The sequence below is a fragment of the Hyperolius riggenbachi genome, chromosome 7 (genome assembly GCF_040937935.1).
Source record: "Hyperolius riggenbachi isolate aHypRig1 chromosome 7, aHypRig1.pri, whole genome shotgun sequence".
Classification (NCBI taxonomy): Eukaryota; Metazoa; Chordata; class Amphibia; order Anura; family Hyperoliidae; genus Hyperolius; species Hyperolius riggenbachi.
The window spans coordinates 277,458,139-277,472,912 of record NC_090652.1 but is presented as its reverse complement, the minus strand read 5'-3'; the positions used below and the strand labels follow the sequence as shown (position 1 = coordinate 277,472,912).

General features: G+C 47.0%; 1 protein-coding gene across 1 annotated transcript in view; it reads left to right on the top strand.

The window, feature by feature from the left end:
* Window positions 1-9,174: 9,174 nt before the first annotated feature.
* LOC137525853 (protein mono-ADP-ribosyltransferase PARP15-like) overlaps window positions 9,175-14,774 on the top strand; it is a 76,490-nt gene continuing 70,890 nt past the window's right edge. Inside the window, exon 1 of the mRNA XM_068247077.1 lies at window positions 9,175-9,231. The gene's annotated coding sequence lies outside the window, so the exon portion shown is untranslated. The remainder of the gene's footprint in view (window positions 9,232-14,774) is intronic.

The following is a 14,774-nucleotide window of genomic DNA, read 5'->3' as shown; positions in this document are numbered from 1 at the left end:
TGGCCTCCTCTGCTGTGTCCGCTGATTCCCGTGCTAGCAAAAGGCCACGCCAGAGCCTTTTGAGCGAGTCCTTCCAGGGGGTGGTTAGGGCTCTGCCTCCCAGCAGCTGTCGCGTGCGTCAGCTGAATGGCTTGCTGGCACGGGCCATGTGCTCCCAACTCCTGCCGTACACGCTCGTGCAGGAGGGGAGCGACATGCGTGCGCTGCTTGCTTGTGCAGCCCCAGACTGGCAGCTCCCCAGCAGACACTACTTTGCCCGCAAGGCCATTCCTGCACTGCACCGCTTTGTGATGGCCAATGTGGAGCGAGGGCTGGAGCATGCGGTTGGTGAAAGGGTCCACGTCACCATGGACTCCTGGAGCAGCCGCTTCGGGACAGGCCGCTACCTGTCCTTCACTGTCCACTGGGTCAGCTTGGTGGAAGGGGGTGAGGATGGGAGAGCAGCAGCGGGCACAGCAGCAGCAGCAACACAGTGGGTGGTGCCACCCCGCAGGGTCAGGGGAACTGCAGCAGGTTCCTCCGATCCTCTGCCATCCTCCGGCACACCTGGCCAAACCCCCCGCCTCAGCAGCAGCGTGAAGGCCCGCCACTGCCAAGCGCTGCTGCAGTTGGTTAGCCTTGGGAAGACAAAACTGACGGCAACCCATGTGTTGGCCAAACTCCAGGAGCAGGAGAGGATTTGGCTGACCCCCAGAGGCCTCAGAGTCGGAGAGGTGGTGGCAGACAATGGGGCCAATCTGGTTGCCGCAATTGACAGGGGAAACCTGACCCACATCCCCTGTCTTGCCCACGTGCTGAACCTGGTGGTGCAGAAGTTCTTGCGCACCTACCAGGGGATGGGCGAACTGCTGGAAACGGCAAGGAATGTTGTGCGTCACTTCCGGCGCTCGGCTGCAGCCTGTGCGAGCCTGGAAGACGTGCAAAAGGAGCTGGAGCTGCCACGCCATCGGCTGATCCTTGACGTTCCAACTCGCTGGAACTCCACCCTGGCGATGTTGGAGCGTCTGGTTGAACAGAAGCACGCTGTCAACCAGTACCTTGCCCTGGCCACTGTTTCCGCCGCTCAGAAAAGGGACAAGACCAGCAACATCCCGTCCATCATCACCGATGACGACTGGAGGCACATGCAGCAGGTGTGCTTAGTGCTGGCTCCCTTTCTGCACGCCACTAACATGGTGAGCAGGGACCATGCTATGGTCTGTGAGTGGGTGCCCCTGGTTTGTCTGCTGAACAGGGCCCTCGATGCTTTGCTGGAACAGGGAGCAGCAGCCTTGGCCCAGCAGGAGCGGCATGCAGCTGCACAGTCCACCTCTGAGGGGGAGGAGGAGGAGGACTTGGTGGAGGTCCCTGACCTTGCTGCTGATGAGGGGGATCAGCACAGCGCAGCTGAGTTGGTGCGGGGGTTGAGAGAGGATGAGGCTGAGGAGACAGAGGAGGAGGATGAGGACAGCACTGCCGTCGATGTGCCAGCACACGTGGCCCACCTCTTCCCAATGGCAGCGCACATGCTGACGTGCCTGCGCAAGGACCCCAGGGTGATCCAGATGAAGCAGAGGGAGGACATCTGGATCAGCATGATGTTGGACCCGCGCCTCAAGGGGAAGTTGAGCCAGTTCCTGCCGCCTGCAGGAGGAGAGCCAGCGCAACAAATAAGGAGCTTGCAGCTGGCCCTTGTTGAGCGCTTGGAGGAAGCCTTCCCCCAGCCTTCCACCCCCACTGTCCAGCCAGCACAGAGGCAGCAGCAGGTGCCTGCATCCAGCAGCAAGCGCCCCACAGACCTGCTGTCTCTCAGCAACGAGCTCTACAGGACTGTAGAGGCTCTGGCAGCAGTGACTAGAGAGGAGGTGCATGCAGCAGCATCCTCCTCCGGTCACAGCCAGCGCCTGACCCGCATGGTGACTGACTACATGGGGTCCTACAGCGGGCTTGACAGCGATGCCCCTGTTGATCCCATGGAGTATTGGGTCAAGTGCCTGGAGATCTGGAGCGAGCTGGCGCAGTACGCCCTGGAAGTGCTGTCCTGCCCCCCCTTCCAACGTGCTGTCCGAGCGCTGCTTCAGTGCAGCTGGTGGCGTGGTCACCGAGAAATGCTCACATCTGTCTCACAAGTCTGTGGACAGACTGACGTTTCTCAAGATGAACCAGGCGTGGGTGGAAGGCGAGTTCCTGGCCCCTGTTGTCGGCGAGAGGGGGACATGAACTGGCTGCCGGAAGAACCATCGTTAATGTGCCTTACCACCCTTTACCACCTCCTGGCTCCTGCTCACTAAGCCAGCCTGGTTCAGTTTTACTATTACGTCGCCTGCAGCCACACATTTTACATCTACAGTGGGCTGCTGTGTACTGCCCTTCTGCTGTCTGTCTGTCAGTGTTTCCCACTGCCAGGGTACACAGATTTACCTTCTGCTGCCGCTCTGCCACCAGCTATTACGTCCAACAATAGCTAGCTATATCTGTGTAATTTGCTGTAAAAAAAAAAAAAAAAAAGTAAACCATTAAAAAAAAAAAAATTTTTTACATTTTTCTGAGGTGCCCGGGTTGAAAACTGTGTTGTCCCAGTTGTGTATTGGACACGATGTGGGCTGCACGACCGCTGTCTGGGACCTCCTGTTGTGTTTATTTACGCCCTGGTATCACCGCTAGGTACCAGGGCTATTATGTCACGCTGCCTGCCTCATTGACTGCCTGCTGCCACACACTCATCCTCCTCCTCCTGCTGCTAAATTTACCTCCTGCTGTCTGTGTGTTTCCACTGCCAGGGAGCACATACAATGGCGCTTCCAACATGCGCCACCAGCTATTTGTTACACTCAAAAATAGCTGCATTTCTTTAAAAGAAAGATAAAAATATATATACTTTTTATTAATACTTTGTGATATTATTTTTAGAGGTGTCTGGGTTGAAAACTGTGTTGTCCCAGTTGTGTATTGGACATGATGTGGGCTTCACGACCGCTGTCTGGAACCTCATGCTGTGTATTTACGGCCTGGTACCACCGCTAGGTACCACACAGCCTATTATGTCTCGCTGCCTGCCTCATTGACTGCCTGCTGCCACACAATCATCCTCCTCCTCCTGCTGCTGCTGCTGAATTTACCTCCTGCTGTCTGTGTGTTTCCACTGCCAGGGAGCACATACAATGGCACTTCCAACATGCGTGCACCACCAGCTATTTATTACGCTCAAAAATAGCTGCATTTCCTTAAAAAAATAAAAAGAAAAGAGAAATAAGTGAAGAAGAAGAAGACGATATAGAAGAAGAAGAACATATAGAAAAAGAAGAAGGAGAAGAAGAAGAAGAAGAAGGAGAAGGAGAAGAAGATATAGAAAAAGAAGAAGACGAAATAGAAAAATAATAAGAAGAAGAAGATATAGAAAAAGAAGATATAGAAAAAGATGAAGAAGAAGAAGATGAAGAAGATGAAGAAGATGAAGAAGAAGAAGAAGATGAAGAAGAAGATGAAGAAGATGAAGAAGAAGATGAAGAAGATGAAGAAGATAAGGAAGAAGAAGATGAAGAAGAAGATGAAGAAGAAGAAGATGAAGAAGAAGAAGAAGAAGAAGAAGAAGTAGAAGAAGACGATATAGAAGAAGAAGTAGAAGAAGACGATATAGAAGAAGAAGAAGATATAGAAGAAGATATAGAAGAAGAAGATATAGAAGAAGAAGATATAGAAAAAGAAGAAGAAGAAGATATTAAAGATACAAAAGAAGAAAAAGAAGTATATACACTACTGAACAGAATTTTGGACACAACTTCTCTTTCCACCTTTTTTTTTTTTTAAAGGAACATCCCCACATAATCACTTGCTGTTGTTACTTGGAAAAAAAGATGTTTCTTGCATCATTCACCCTCAAAACAAGTGTTGGAAGCTATTTAAGGCCAATTCGAATAGTCAGCTCGAATAATGAGCTCGAATACCGACTCGAATAGTGAGCTCGAAGTCCGAGGTCGAATCGAATAGTAAAAAATATTCGACTCGAATATTCGACCGAACTCTAATAATTTACTATTCGAATTCGACCAAAGTCGAATAATAAAAAGGGGTATCCGAGCACCACTGGTCCATAGGGGAGGGGGGTATAGGCATACAGTCCATAGGGGAGGGGAGTATGAGGTTATACAGTCCATGTGGTATCATGTTCCTCTCAGTTGGAGGCAGGCCGTGACATATCGGGCAGCTATTTGCACAGTTTTTTCCTCTTCCCCCAGTAGGATGTAGAGTTTCCTCTCCTCATCTGTGGAGGTGAAATCTGCGATGTGGGCGGAGAGTCTTTGGAAATGGGCAGTCCTCAACAGTGTATATTTGCTGCAGTGTAGCAGGAAGTGGGCCTCATCCTCCAGGACCCCCTGGTCACATTGCCTGCACAGTCTCTCCTCCCGGGGCTTCCATGTCTGTCTGTGTCGTCCTGTCTCTATCTCCAGGTTGTGGGCACTCAGACAGTACAAGCTCAAGGCCTGTCTGTCTTTGTGGTGGTGTAGCCTCTCCAGATATGGAGCCATTGTGTACTCCCTCTGTAGTGATTGGTAGATAGTGAGTTTCTGGGAGTTCTTTATGTCACTTCTCCATTCTCTAAGTATCGGTCCTTGTAGCTTTCTATCATTCCCTTTATTTGGGCTTTTGTCAGCCTGTGTTGGTGGTCTTGGCTGGGCTGGCTGTTGACGCTTTGTTTCAAAGCACGTGGTATGGCCCCGCCACCCTGGCTCAGTGAGGCTTTATAGTGGTAAGTGCCGGGGCTGCTGCTCTGTATATATGCCCAGTATGAGAGCGCCCTCTCTCTCTCTCTGCTCTGTCTCTCTCTCTCTCTGCTCTCTCCCACCTGTCTGTCTCCCATCTGTCTCTCTCCCACCAGTCTCTCTCCCCTCTCTCTTCCCTCTCTCTCTCTCTCCTGTCCCTCCCTCCCTCCTGTCTCTCTCTTTCTCATGTCCGTCCCTCCTGTCTCTCTCTCTCCTGTCCCTCCCTCCTGTCTCTCTCTGCTCTGTCTCTCTCTGCTCTGTCTCTCCCACCTGTCTCTCTCTCTCCTCTGTCTCTCCCACCTGTCTCTCTCTCTCTCTCTCTCCTGTCCCTCCCTCCTGTCTCTCTCTCTCTCTCTGCTCTGCTCTCCCACCTGTCTCTCTTTCTGCTCGGTCTCTCCCACCCGTCTCTCTCTCTTTCTGCTCTGTCCCTCCCACCCATCTCTCTCTCATCTGCTCTGTCTCTCCCAACTGTCTCTCTCTCTTTCTGTTCTGTCTCTCCCACCTGTCTCTCTCTGCTCTGCCTCTCTCTCTCTCTCTCTCCCACCTGTCTCTCTCTCTCTGCTCTGTCTCTCTCTCTCCCACCTGTCTCTCTCTCTCTGCTCTGTCTCTCTCTCCTTCCTGTCTCTCTCTCTGCTCTGTCTCTCCTTCCTGTCTCTCTCTCTCTCTCTCTCTGCTCTGTCTCTCTCTCTCTCTGCTCTGTCTCTCTCTCTCTGTCAGCTCTGTCTCTCCCGCCTGTCTCTCTCTCTCTCTCTCTCTGCCCTGTCTCTCCTGCCTGTCTCTCTCGCTGTGCTCTGTCTCCATCTCTCTCTCTAATTGCTCTGTCTCTCCCTCCTGTCTATCTCTCTCTCTCTCTCTCTCTCTCTCTCTCTCTCTCTCTCTCTCTCTCTCTCTCTCTGTCTCTCACCCGCCTCTCTCTCTCTCTCTCTCTCTCTCTCTCTCTCTCTCCCGCCTGTCGCTCTCTCTCTCTGCTCTGTCTCTCCTGCCTGTCTCTCTCTCTCTCTCTGCTCTGTCTCTCCTGCCTGTCTCTCTCTCTCTCTGCTCCGTCTTTCCCTCCGGTCTCTCTCTCAGCTCTCTCTGCTCAGTCTCCCTCCTGTCTTCTGCCTATTGTCTCTTTCTGCCCTGTTACTGTCTCCTGTCTCTCTCCACTCTCTCTTCCTCCTTACTCTGTTTCTGCCTCATGTCCTCTCTCTCTCTCTCTCTCTCTCTCTCTCTCTCTCTCTCTCTCTCTCTCGCTCTCTCGTGTTTGTATGTGTGTGTGAACCTGGGGGTCACTCAGCCAGAAATACATTGGCCATATACAGGGGGGGATCTAACTATATACAAGGGGAATCCATTGGAGATCTGACTATATACAATGGCTGTGTACAGGGGGATCTGACTATATACCCTGGCTTTATACAGGGGCAATCTGAATATATACACTGGTTATATACTAAAGGGACAGGTCTGGCTATATACTAAAGGAGATCTGGCTATATATACTGTAATTGGGTATCATGTTGGTTACCTATCCTAAATGGGGGGTTAAATGGGGGTTCATCTGGCTACCTGTGCTAAAGGGGGATTATCTTATATTATATATATTTTGGCAAAACACTGCTGCGTCGTGTATTTTGTAGGGAAACACTGCACATTGTGGCTTTACTAAACTACCTATACTCGGGGCAATAATTCCAGGATATCTATACTGGGGGGCGCCCATACCTGACATTACCCACCATGGCGTGCTTTCCTTTTTTGGTGGCGGGTGGGGGGGTGTCATTTCATTCCAAGCACTGGGTGTCAAATGCCCTAGGTACGCCACTGGTATGGCCACCTTAAGAATGGCTGCAGTTTACATTTTCCCAGTGAAATTTGTATTTGTCTCCACCCATGTTTTAATTATGTGGATAAAAAGTATCCTATATGTTATTAACCACTTAGCAACTTCTGCCACACTTTTCTACGTCCTTGTTTATAAACACCTGTAAACACATGTAAACACTTGGTTCTGTTCTCTATTTTAGAAAGCAGAGTTAGTATAGCACCATCTTGTGGCCAAAAAGTAAAACTACTTCCAAATACACCATTATACACTTACCATAGAAAAATTAAATGCATTTTCTTTGTTCTTTTAACTCCTTACCCCCAACCCATACATTGTACTAGGGACACAATTTAAACATTGTAATAACCGGGGCAAATGGGCAAATAAAATGTCTGTTTTATCTACAATAGCACATTTTATTTTCAAACTGCAATGGCTGAAAGCTGAGAAATTGTGTTTTTTTTTCATTTTTTTCTTCTTCTTCCCTGTCAAATGCATATAAAATAATATAATTCTTAGCATAAACTACTGCCCAAAGAAAGCCTAGTTTTTCCCGCAAAATATAATATATAGATCATTTCAGTGTTACAATTAGCGATAAAGTTAATGGGAAGAGCTTTTGAAGGGTAAAAAACCTGTGGTAGAGAAGTGGTTAAGTGAATAACAAACATCCAAACTTTCACATTTATAATATTAGTAAGATGTTTTCCCTTGTGAAGTCTCTCAACCTTTGTACTATTTTATTGGAACATGAAGCGCAAACAGTAAGTCATTTCTGTTTCTGTTCACAGAAACAGAAACTGGGAGTTCAGTGAGTCATCATTTCTGTTTCTCATCATCAACTAGTTTACAGTAAAGAGAAACTGCTGAATGTCTCTATTGCTTATGTGTGCTGCTAAAATACAATAAAAGCCCAATGTTCCCTCCTCACTCCTCACTCTGCCCACCAGAAGCCGATCTACCATCCATCGTGCAATTGTATCTTCTCTCTTCTCCAAAAAACCTCAGACAAGTCCGTCAACTTTATCTATAGAACGTGTCTGTACATTGGTAGGTTTTGGCCTATTTGGCACCACATGTAATGCATGTTACTAGTATTAGATGCTATGTAGCCATGGGTGCCAAGTCGAAGTTAGTGCTGTGCAGTACTGGGTGTGAAGTAGTAGTGGGGGGCAAGTTGTAGTGCGCAGTACTGAGTATCAAGTTGCAGAATGTACTAAGCAGTATTGGATGTACAGGTGTTGAGATGAAGGTCGTGCAAAGCTGTAGGCCATGTTAAACGATGCTGGGTGCCATGTGAGTACTAAGTATGTGGGTGCTGGGTGCCACGTGGGTGCTGGGGGCAGGTTAAAGAGTTACTGGATGCCATGTGGGTAGTGGGCAAAGGCTATTGGGTGTACTGGATGCTGTGTGGGTGCTGAAAGGAGGCTATGTAGATGTCATTTTGATGCTAAGCCAAGCTAGGGGAAGTTCTGGATTACATGTAGGTGCTGGGTGCTTGCTATGTAAGTGGAAGGTGACATGTGGGTGCTGGGCACCATTTGGGTGATGGGTCACGGGTGTCCAGGTATTATGAGTACCATATGGGTACTGGGTATCGTGTAGATGCTGAATATCATGTGGGTGCAAGCTAGGGAAGTACTGTACTTGGTATTATGTAGGTACTAGGTGCAGGCTTTGTGGATACTGCATATCATGTGGATGCTTGCTGTGTGCTATGCTGGTGCTGGGTGCAAGCTAGGAGAGGTACTGGATACCATGCATTGCTGGGTGCAGGCTACAGGGGTACTGGGTGTCATGTGGTTGCTGGTTGTAGGAGGGCTAAGAGGGCTCTGGGTGCCCTTTGAAGTTGGGCTATAGGACATACTGGGTGCCTGTGGGATGCACTGGGTGTTGTATTGGTGGGGCTATAGTTGGGGGGTTACTGGGTGACATTTGGGTGGGGCTAAGGGGGTTAGTGTGTACATCCGAGTGGCTGTAATAGGTCATTGTCAGCAGAGTAGATCAAGGGATTTTATCTGACTGCCACCTGGAGTTTGGAAGGTATTTCTTCCCCTTAAAGCTTAGGTGGCCTGAGCTTTGTAAGGGTTTTTGCCTTCCTCTGGATCAACTGGAATATGTGAGGGTGCAGGCTAGTAACGGTCATGTCTAGAAGAACTCATGGAGAAGCATGTGATAGTTTGGTCAGGTGACAGTTATGCAAGTCTCTGATTTGCTACTAATCATGATCATGTGCTAAAACAGGACGTTATCACAGCAAATCAAAACTTTGCACATCTTTTAGCTGATCAAACAAATCACATGCTTCTCTATTTTTTTCTCCTTGATTGAACTCGATAGGCGGTTTTTTGTTTTTAGTTTTCAACCAAACTAGCTAGGTAACTATGATTTATAGTCACTGGCAACACCAGTACTATTCCCAGAAAATATAGCTTTTCAAGTTACATATTGAAACAACTTTTTATCATTACAACTAGGCAGGTGCCAAGTCAAACAAACTCACACATTGTGTAAGGCATGTCAGCTGCTGTGTGGAAATTCCCCAGTTATCAAAATAAATATAACCGGATGGAAAAACAAGAGCCTACAAATAGCACCCCCGTGAACAAAGAAATCACTTTCAGTTGTGATGCGTATTGCTTAAAGAAGCACTAGAAACCAGATCCTCCTGCCAGATACACTAAAGTAAGTGCACAAGGTTTATGTATAACTGGCAGAGGAGTACTGTGTTAGCTATCCGTTAAGACATAGTTTTACAGATAGTTTTGAATCAGGATGATACCATTTATTAGCTAAATTTAAAAGACTAAAAGAGTAAGCTTCTGGTCAGTGGTCAACTGATCTCCTTCACAGGTGAAACTTGAAAAATTTGAATATCGTAGTGATGAGCACAAATTTTGCATGATGTAATTTTGCATGGTAATTCACAATTATGATGCAAGTGAAATTTTGGGTAAAATCATAATTAATTTTGTGTTTAAAATGCAATCAGGAACCTTAATTTTGCAATTTCGCGTAATGTTCAAGTAATTTCATGCCGACTTTAGTTTTTAATAGCAAAGCCCTCATAGATGTTATCATCACCAAAATTGATATGTATGCTTAGAAGAATAATGGGAACAAGGGAAAAAGAATTCCCAAAAAGACCTTTTAGTTTTTGAGAAAATCGATTTTAAATATGCAAAGGAAAAATGGTTTTTAAACTGTCATGTTTTCTGGCGTACGTCAAAAAAGGGCGCGTGGTGTAAACGATAAGCACTAATAGCGTTTATACAAATATTGTGCTGTATTTAGTTTAAAAATAATGTTTTACAAATGTATAAATCACTAAATGTGTATGAAATTGGCAATTGTGAAAACATTAATCTTCCCTGTTTCAAAAGTGAAACTTATAATTACGTTTCTTTAAAAAAACGATAATATACTGTATGTTTAATCGCTGTAATTGTATATTATTGTGAATAACCTTCATTTATTCTTTCTTCTTATAATAAAATCTGAAAATATTGTTTATAACGATGATAGAAATGTAACTAAGTTCGTAATAAGTGTGGTAAAACATTAGTAAGTATTACTAAAATTTTACTAAAACTATACCTAACCCTACTCTCACACAGAACCCTCCCTGTACCTACCCCTAACCCCTAGACCCCCCTGGTGGTGCCTAAACCTAAGACCCCCCCGGTGGTGCCTAAACCTAAGACCCCCCCCTGGTGGTGCCTAACCCTAAGACCCCCCTGGTGGTGCCTAAACCTAAGACCCCCCCGGTGGTGCCTAAACCTAAGACCCCCCCCGGTGGTGCCTAAACCTAAGACCCCCCCGGTGGTGCCTAAACCTAAGACCCCCCCGGTGGTGCCTAAACCTAAGACCCCCCCGGTGGTGCCTAAACCTAAGACCCCCCCGGTGGTGCCTAAACCTATGACCCCCCGGTGGTGCCTAAACCTATGACCCCCCGGTGGTGCCTAAACCTAAGACCCCCCCGATGGTGCCTAAACCTAAGACCCCCCCCCGGTGGTGCCTAAACCTAAGACCCCCCCCCCGGTGGTGCCTAAACCTAAGACCCCCCCGGTGGTGCCTAAACCTAAGACCCCCCCGGTGGTGCCTAAACCTAAGACCCCCCTGGTGGTGCCTAAACCTAAGACCCCCCTGGTGGTGCCTAAACCTAAGACCCCCCTGGTGGTACCTAAACCTAAGACCCCCCGGTGGTGCCTAAACCTAAGACCCCCCCTGGTGGTGCCTAAACCTAAGACCCCCCCCCGGTGGTGCCTAAACCTAAGACCCCCCTGGGGGTACCTAAACCTAAGACCACCCCCTGGTGGTGCCTAAACCTAAAACCACCCCCTGGTGGTGCCTAAACCTAAGGCCCCCCTTAGTGATCGCTTTATTGTGTGGAGAATAATGTTATAAAAGCAGTAAAGGATAAAATATATTACAATTTATGTTACGTACTGATCACTTTATTTTGTGTATAATAATGTTTTACAAACAGTAAGGGATACAATTTTAATATGTTAACGACAATGATCGTGGGGAAATGTGGAAAACATTAATTAGCAAAAATGTAATGATACATTACTGGGCAGCACGGTGGCGTAGTGGTTAGCTCTCTCGCCTTGCAGCGCTGGGTCCCTGGTTCGAATCCCAGCCAGGACACTATCTGCAAAGAGTTTGTATGTTCTCTCCGTGTCTGCGTGGGTTTCCTCCGGGCACTCCGGTTTCCTCCCACATTCCAAAAACATACGGATAAGTTAATTGGCTACCCCAAAAAAAAAAAATTGGCCCTATACTACAGTACTTACACTACATAATATAGACATATGGCAATGGTAGGGATTAGATTGTGAGCTCCTTTGAGGGACAGTTAGTGACAATATATATATATATATACACTGTACAGCGCTGCGTAATATGTCGGCGCTATATAAATACTAAATAATAATAATAATAAAACGTTATTTTACGCAGGCGCCTTTTTTTCCCGTTGGGCGCCCGTCAAACGATAATTAATATGGCAGTCTATGGCGGCGCCCTTTTTGTCTACTTTCCTCATGCGCCCGAATTTACGGTTTCCTTTTTTCTAAGTTTAAAAAATATTATTCCTTTGCATTTTTAAAATTGATTTTCTCAAAAACTACAAGGTCTTTTTGAAAAATGATTTTCTTCTTAACATACCTACCAGTTTTGGTGACAATAGCATGTATGGGGACTTAACCTCTAAAGTTGGCATGAAATTATGCAAAAATTACAGAAAAGTTATGCAAAATTACAAATGGATTAAACGACATCATTTGAACGTCCAAATCATAATGACATATGGCCGTAATAAAATGTATGCAAAATTTGGTGTAATGGCAAATAGATTACGATCATCTCTAAAATATTCCAATAAGTCCATTTATCTCAATAATTCAAGTTAAAAATAGACTTATTACATGCAAAGTGAGATATTATAAGCCTTTATCTGGTATAATGTTGATGATTATGGCTTATAGCAGGAAAAAAAAGCGCTGTCTGAGGGTGGACGGAAAGGGCGCCGCCATAGACTCTAATGCAATTATCGTTAATACGGGTTAGGGTTTGGCACCACCAGGGGGAGTGGTTAAGGTTAGGCCCCACCCGGGTGGCGGTTAATTTTAGGCAACACCAGTCGGGGTGGTTAGGGTTAGGCACCACTAGGAGGGTAGTTAGGGATAGGCACCACCGGGGGGGGGGGGGGGGGAGTTAGGGTTAGGCATCACCGGGGGGCTGGTTAGGGTTAGGTACCACCAGGGGAGGGTTCTGTGTGAGAGTAGGGTTGGGTTAAGCTGTATTGTTGAATTGCGTAATGATTTTTAATGTTAATATCTGTAACGATTGTGGAACTTTCTCCGTGATCAGCGCACAATGCGTGTGCTGATACGGCAGAAATCCTCCACAAGCGTATAATTGCAGGAACCCAGCAAAAGGTGCTACGCACCCGTAGAGGGAAATTCCTGTCGGCAGATGGCGCTGAGGAGTGCAGAGGAACCAATCCTCTGTACCTCCACAAATGCCAAACAGGAATTGTACGAAGCGCAGAACGCAATCGCAAGAGAAGCGATTGCGTATGAGAACGAGCAAAGGGACAGGTTGTATGTGTGTGCGCCAATCTAGTCGCCACCCCGCGACAGCGCACACACAACAGCAGATACGAAACAGAAACGCAACCGCAAGAAAGGCGATTGCCAAAAGTGACACAAGGCAGATCAGAACAGAATACGAGGATAGCAAAGGCACAGCAAATCATACAATGAGGTGATACGGAAAATAACAAACCCTAACTGAACGCAAACACCGCACTCAATCGCAACAGTGCACGCATTCATGCGCAGTCTCCACGTGATAAGCACAATAGAGACAAGCACGCCTAACTAACCATCGACAGACAAACATGTAACAGAGGACGCGAGCGCTTGCTTAACGGTTACCTCACCGAGCCTCCAGCAAGCGTTCGTAGCAGACAAGACAGACACACGAAAACAGGGACAAGCGAGAGATAGGATCCACAGCTCTAGCGAAAGTGGCTGGCGCGATCCAGGAAGACAGAACAGAAGGATCCACAGTACTAGCGCAGGTTGCTAGTGCGATCCAGGTACAGAGTAGCAGAACAGAAGGATCCACAGCACTAGCGCAGGATGCTAGTGCGATCCAGGGAGACAGAACAGAAGGATCCACAGCACTAGCGCAGGATGCTAGTGCGATCCAGGTACAGAGTAGCAGAACAGAAGGATCCACAGCACTAGCGAAAAGAGGCTAGCGCGATCCAAGGAGACAGATCAGAAGAGATAGCTGGTAGCAACCGCTGCACCAGCTATATTCCAAGAACAGAGATCAGAACGATTTCCTGTCGACCACCGCTGGGACAGGACAATCGCAACAGAACAAACAAAACAGATAAGCAATCCAAACTGCACTAAGGAAACCTGCCTAGTGCAGTTTCCAGGAATTACTCTAAGCTGATCTTCAAACAGAGAGTAAGGCTGACACTCCTCCAGGAGTGTTTCACAGGAAGGAATCCTTATGACCAGCCAAGCATTGTGGGAAACACATAGTACTTATAGTACACGCCTCCAATGAATGTGGCCAGGCAATTTGCATGACAACGTATGCAAATTCCTCAGCAAGCACAAGCTGCAAAACTGACAGAAGCTCTCCTTTCCAGAGTCCTGCAGCATGCAAACCTAAACAATGGTCAAAAAGCTGCCTGCCTGCACAGGCAGCTGAGCAAATTATTACAATATCTTTTTGATATTTTCCAACTGTTTTTACAATGGTATTTATCGTTAACCATGTTTGACAACGGTGTTTATCGTTATCAGATTTCGTTATTCACTGGCGCCATTTCGTTATCCAGCCGGGCCCTTTTTTCACGGCGCCCTTTTTCCATGCACGCTTTACAGCCTATGAAAACCACAAAATCAAAATTTCAGACCATTAGAATATTGTGAAATCGTTCAATATTCTTTGCTCAAAGTATCAGACTCTAATCAGCTAATGTATCCAAAACACCTGCAAAGAGTTCCTATTTCATCTACAGCACAGTCCCCAGTATCCAGCACTGGCGGGGATCGCCTGATTGCCGGGTACCTCTGCTTGCCGGTTGCTTGAGCAACTGGCCAACATAGTGCCAAACTCCCCCTTAGATACTTACTGAGGCTCCAGCGATGGCTGACAGTCTCCCTGCATCTACCCGCGGGCTCCAAGTGGCTTTCTGGCTTCCCCAGTGCACAGAAGCCAAAGTGTCAGCTGACCCGCACCGGGTCATGTGACACACCAGCTTCCGTATACAGACACCGGAAACAGCTAGGAGCCCACTAGGAGGTACATGGAGACTGCCAGCCATCACAGGAGGCTTGGTAAGTATTTTACCTCCTGTCAGCACCCACAGAAAGCCCCCAAAAGAGGTCCCCATTTTCCCTCAGGCATGTCCATTAGTTGAGACTTCTCTTTGCCAGAATTCTGGATAACATGGACTTTGCTCTATTAGTTTCACTTTTTAAGTTAAATTACTGAAATCTACTTTTGCACGACATTCTAATTTTTCAAGTTTCACCTGTAGACTTCAAATCCTTTGTACTAAGGATGCAGAGTATGAAGTCAATTAAACCAAAATCTTTGAATCATGTACAGTACTCCTATACATGTTATGATTCTGATTCAAAACCTCCTTATCACTAAAGTATTTGTAACAGGTGTTTTAAGCAGGCCAT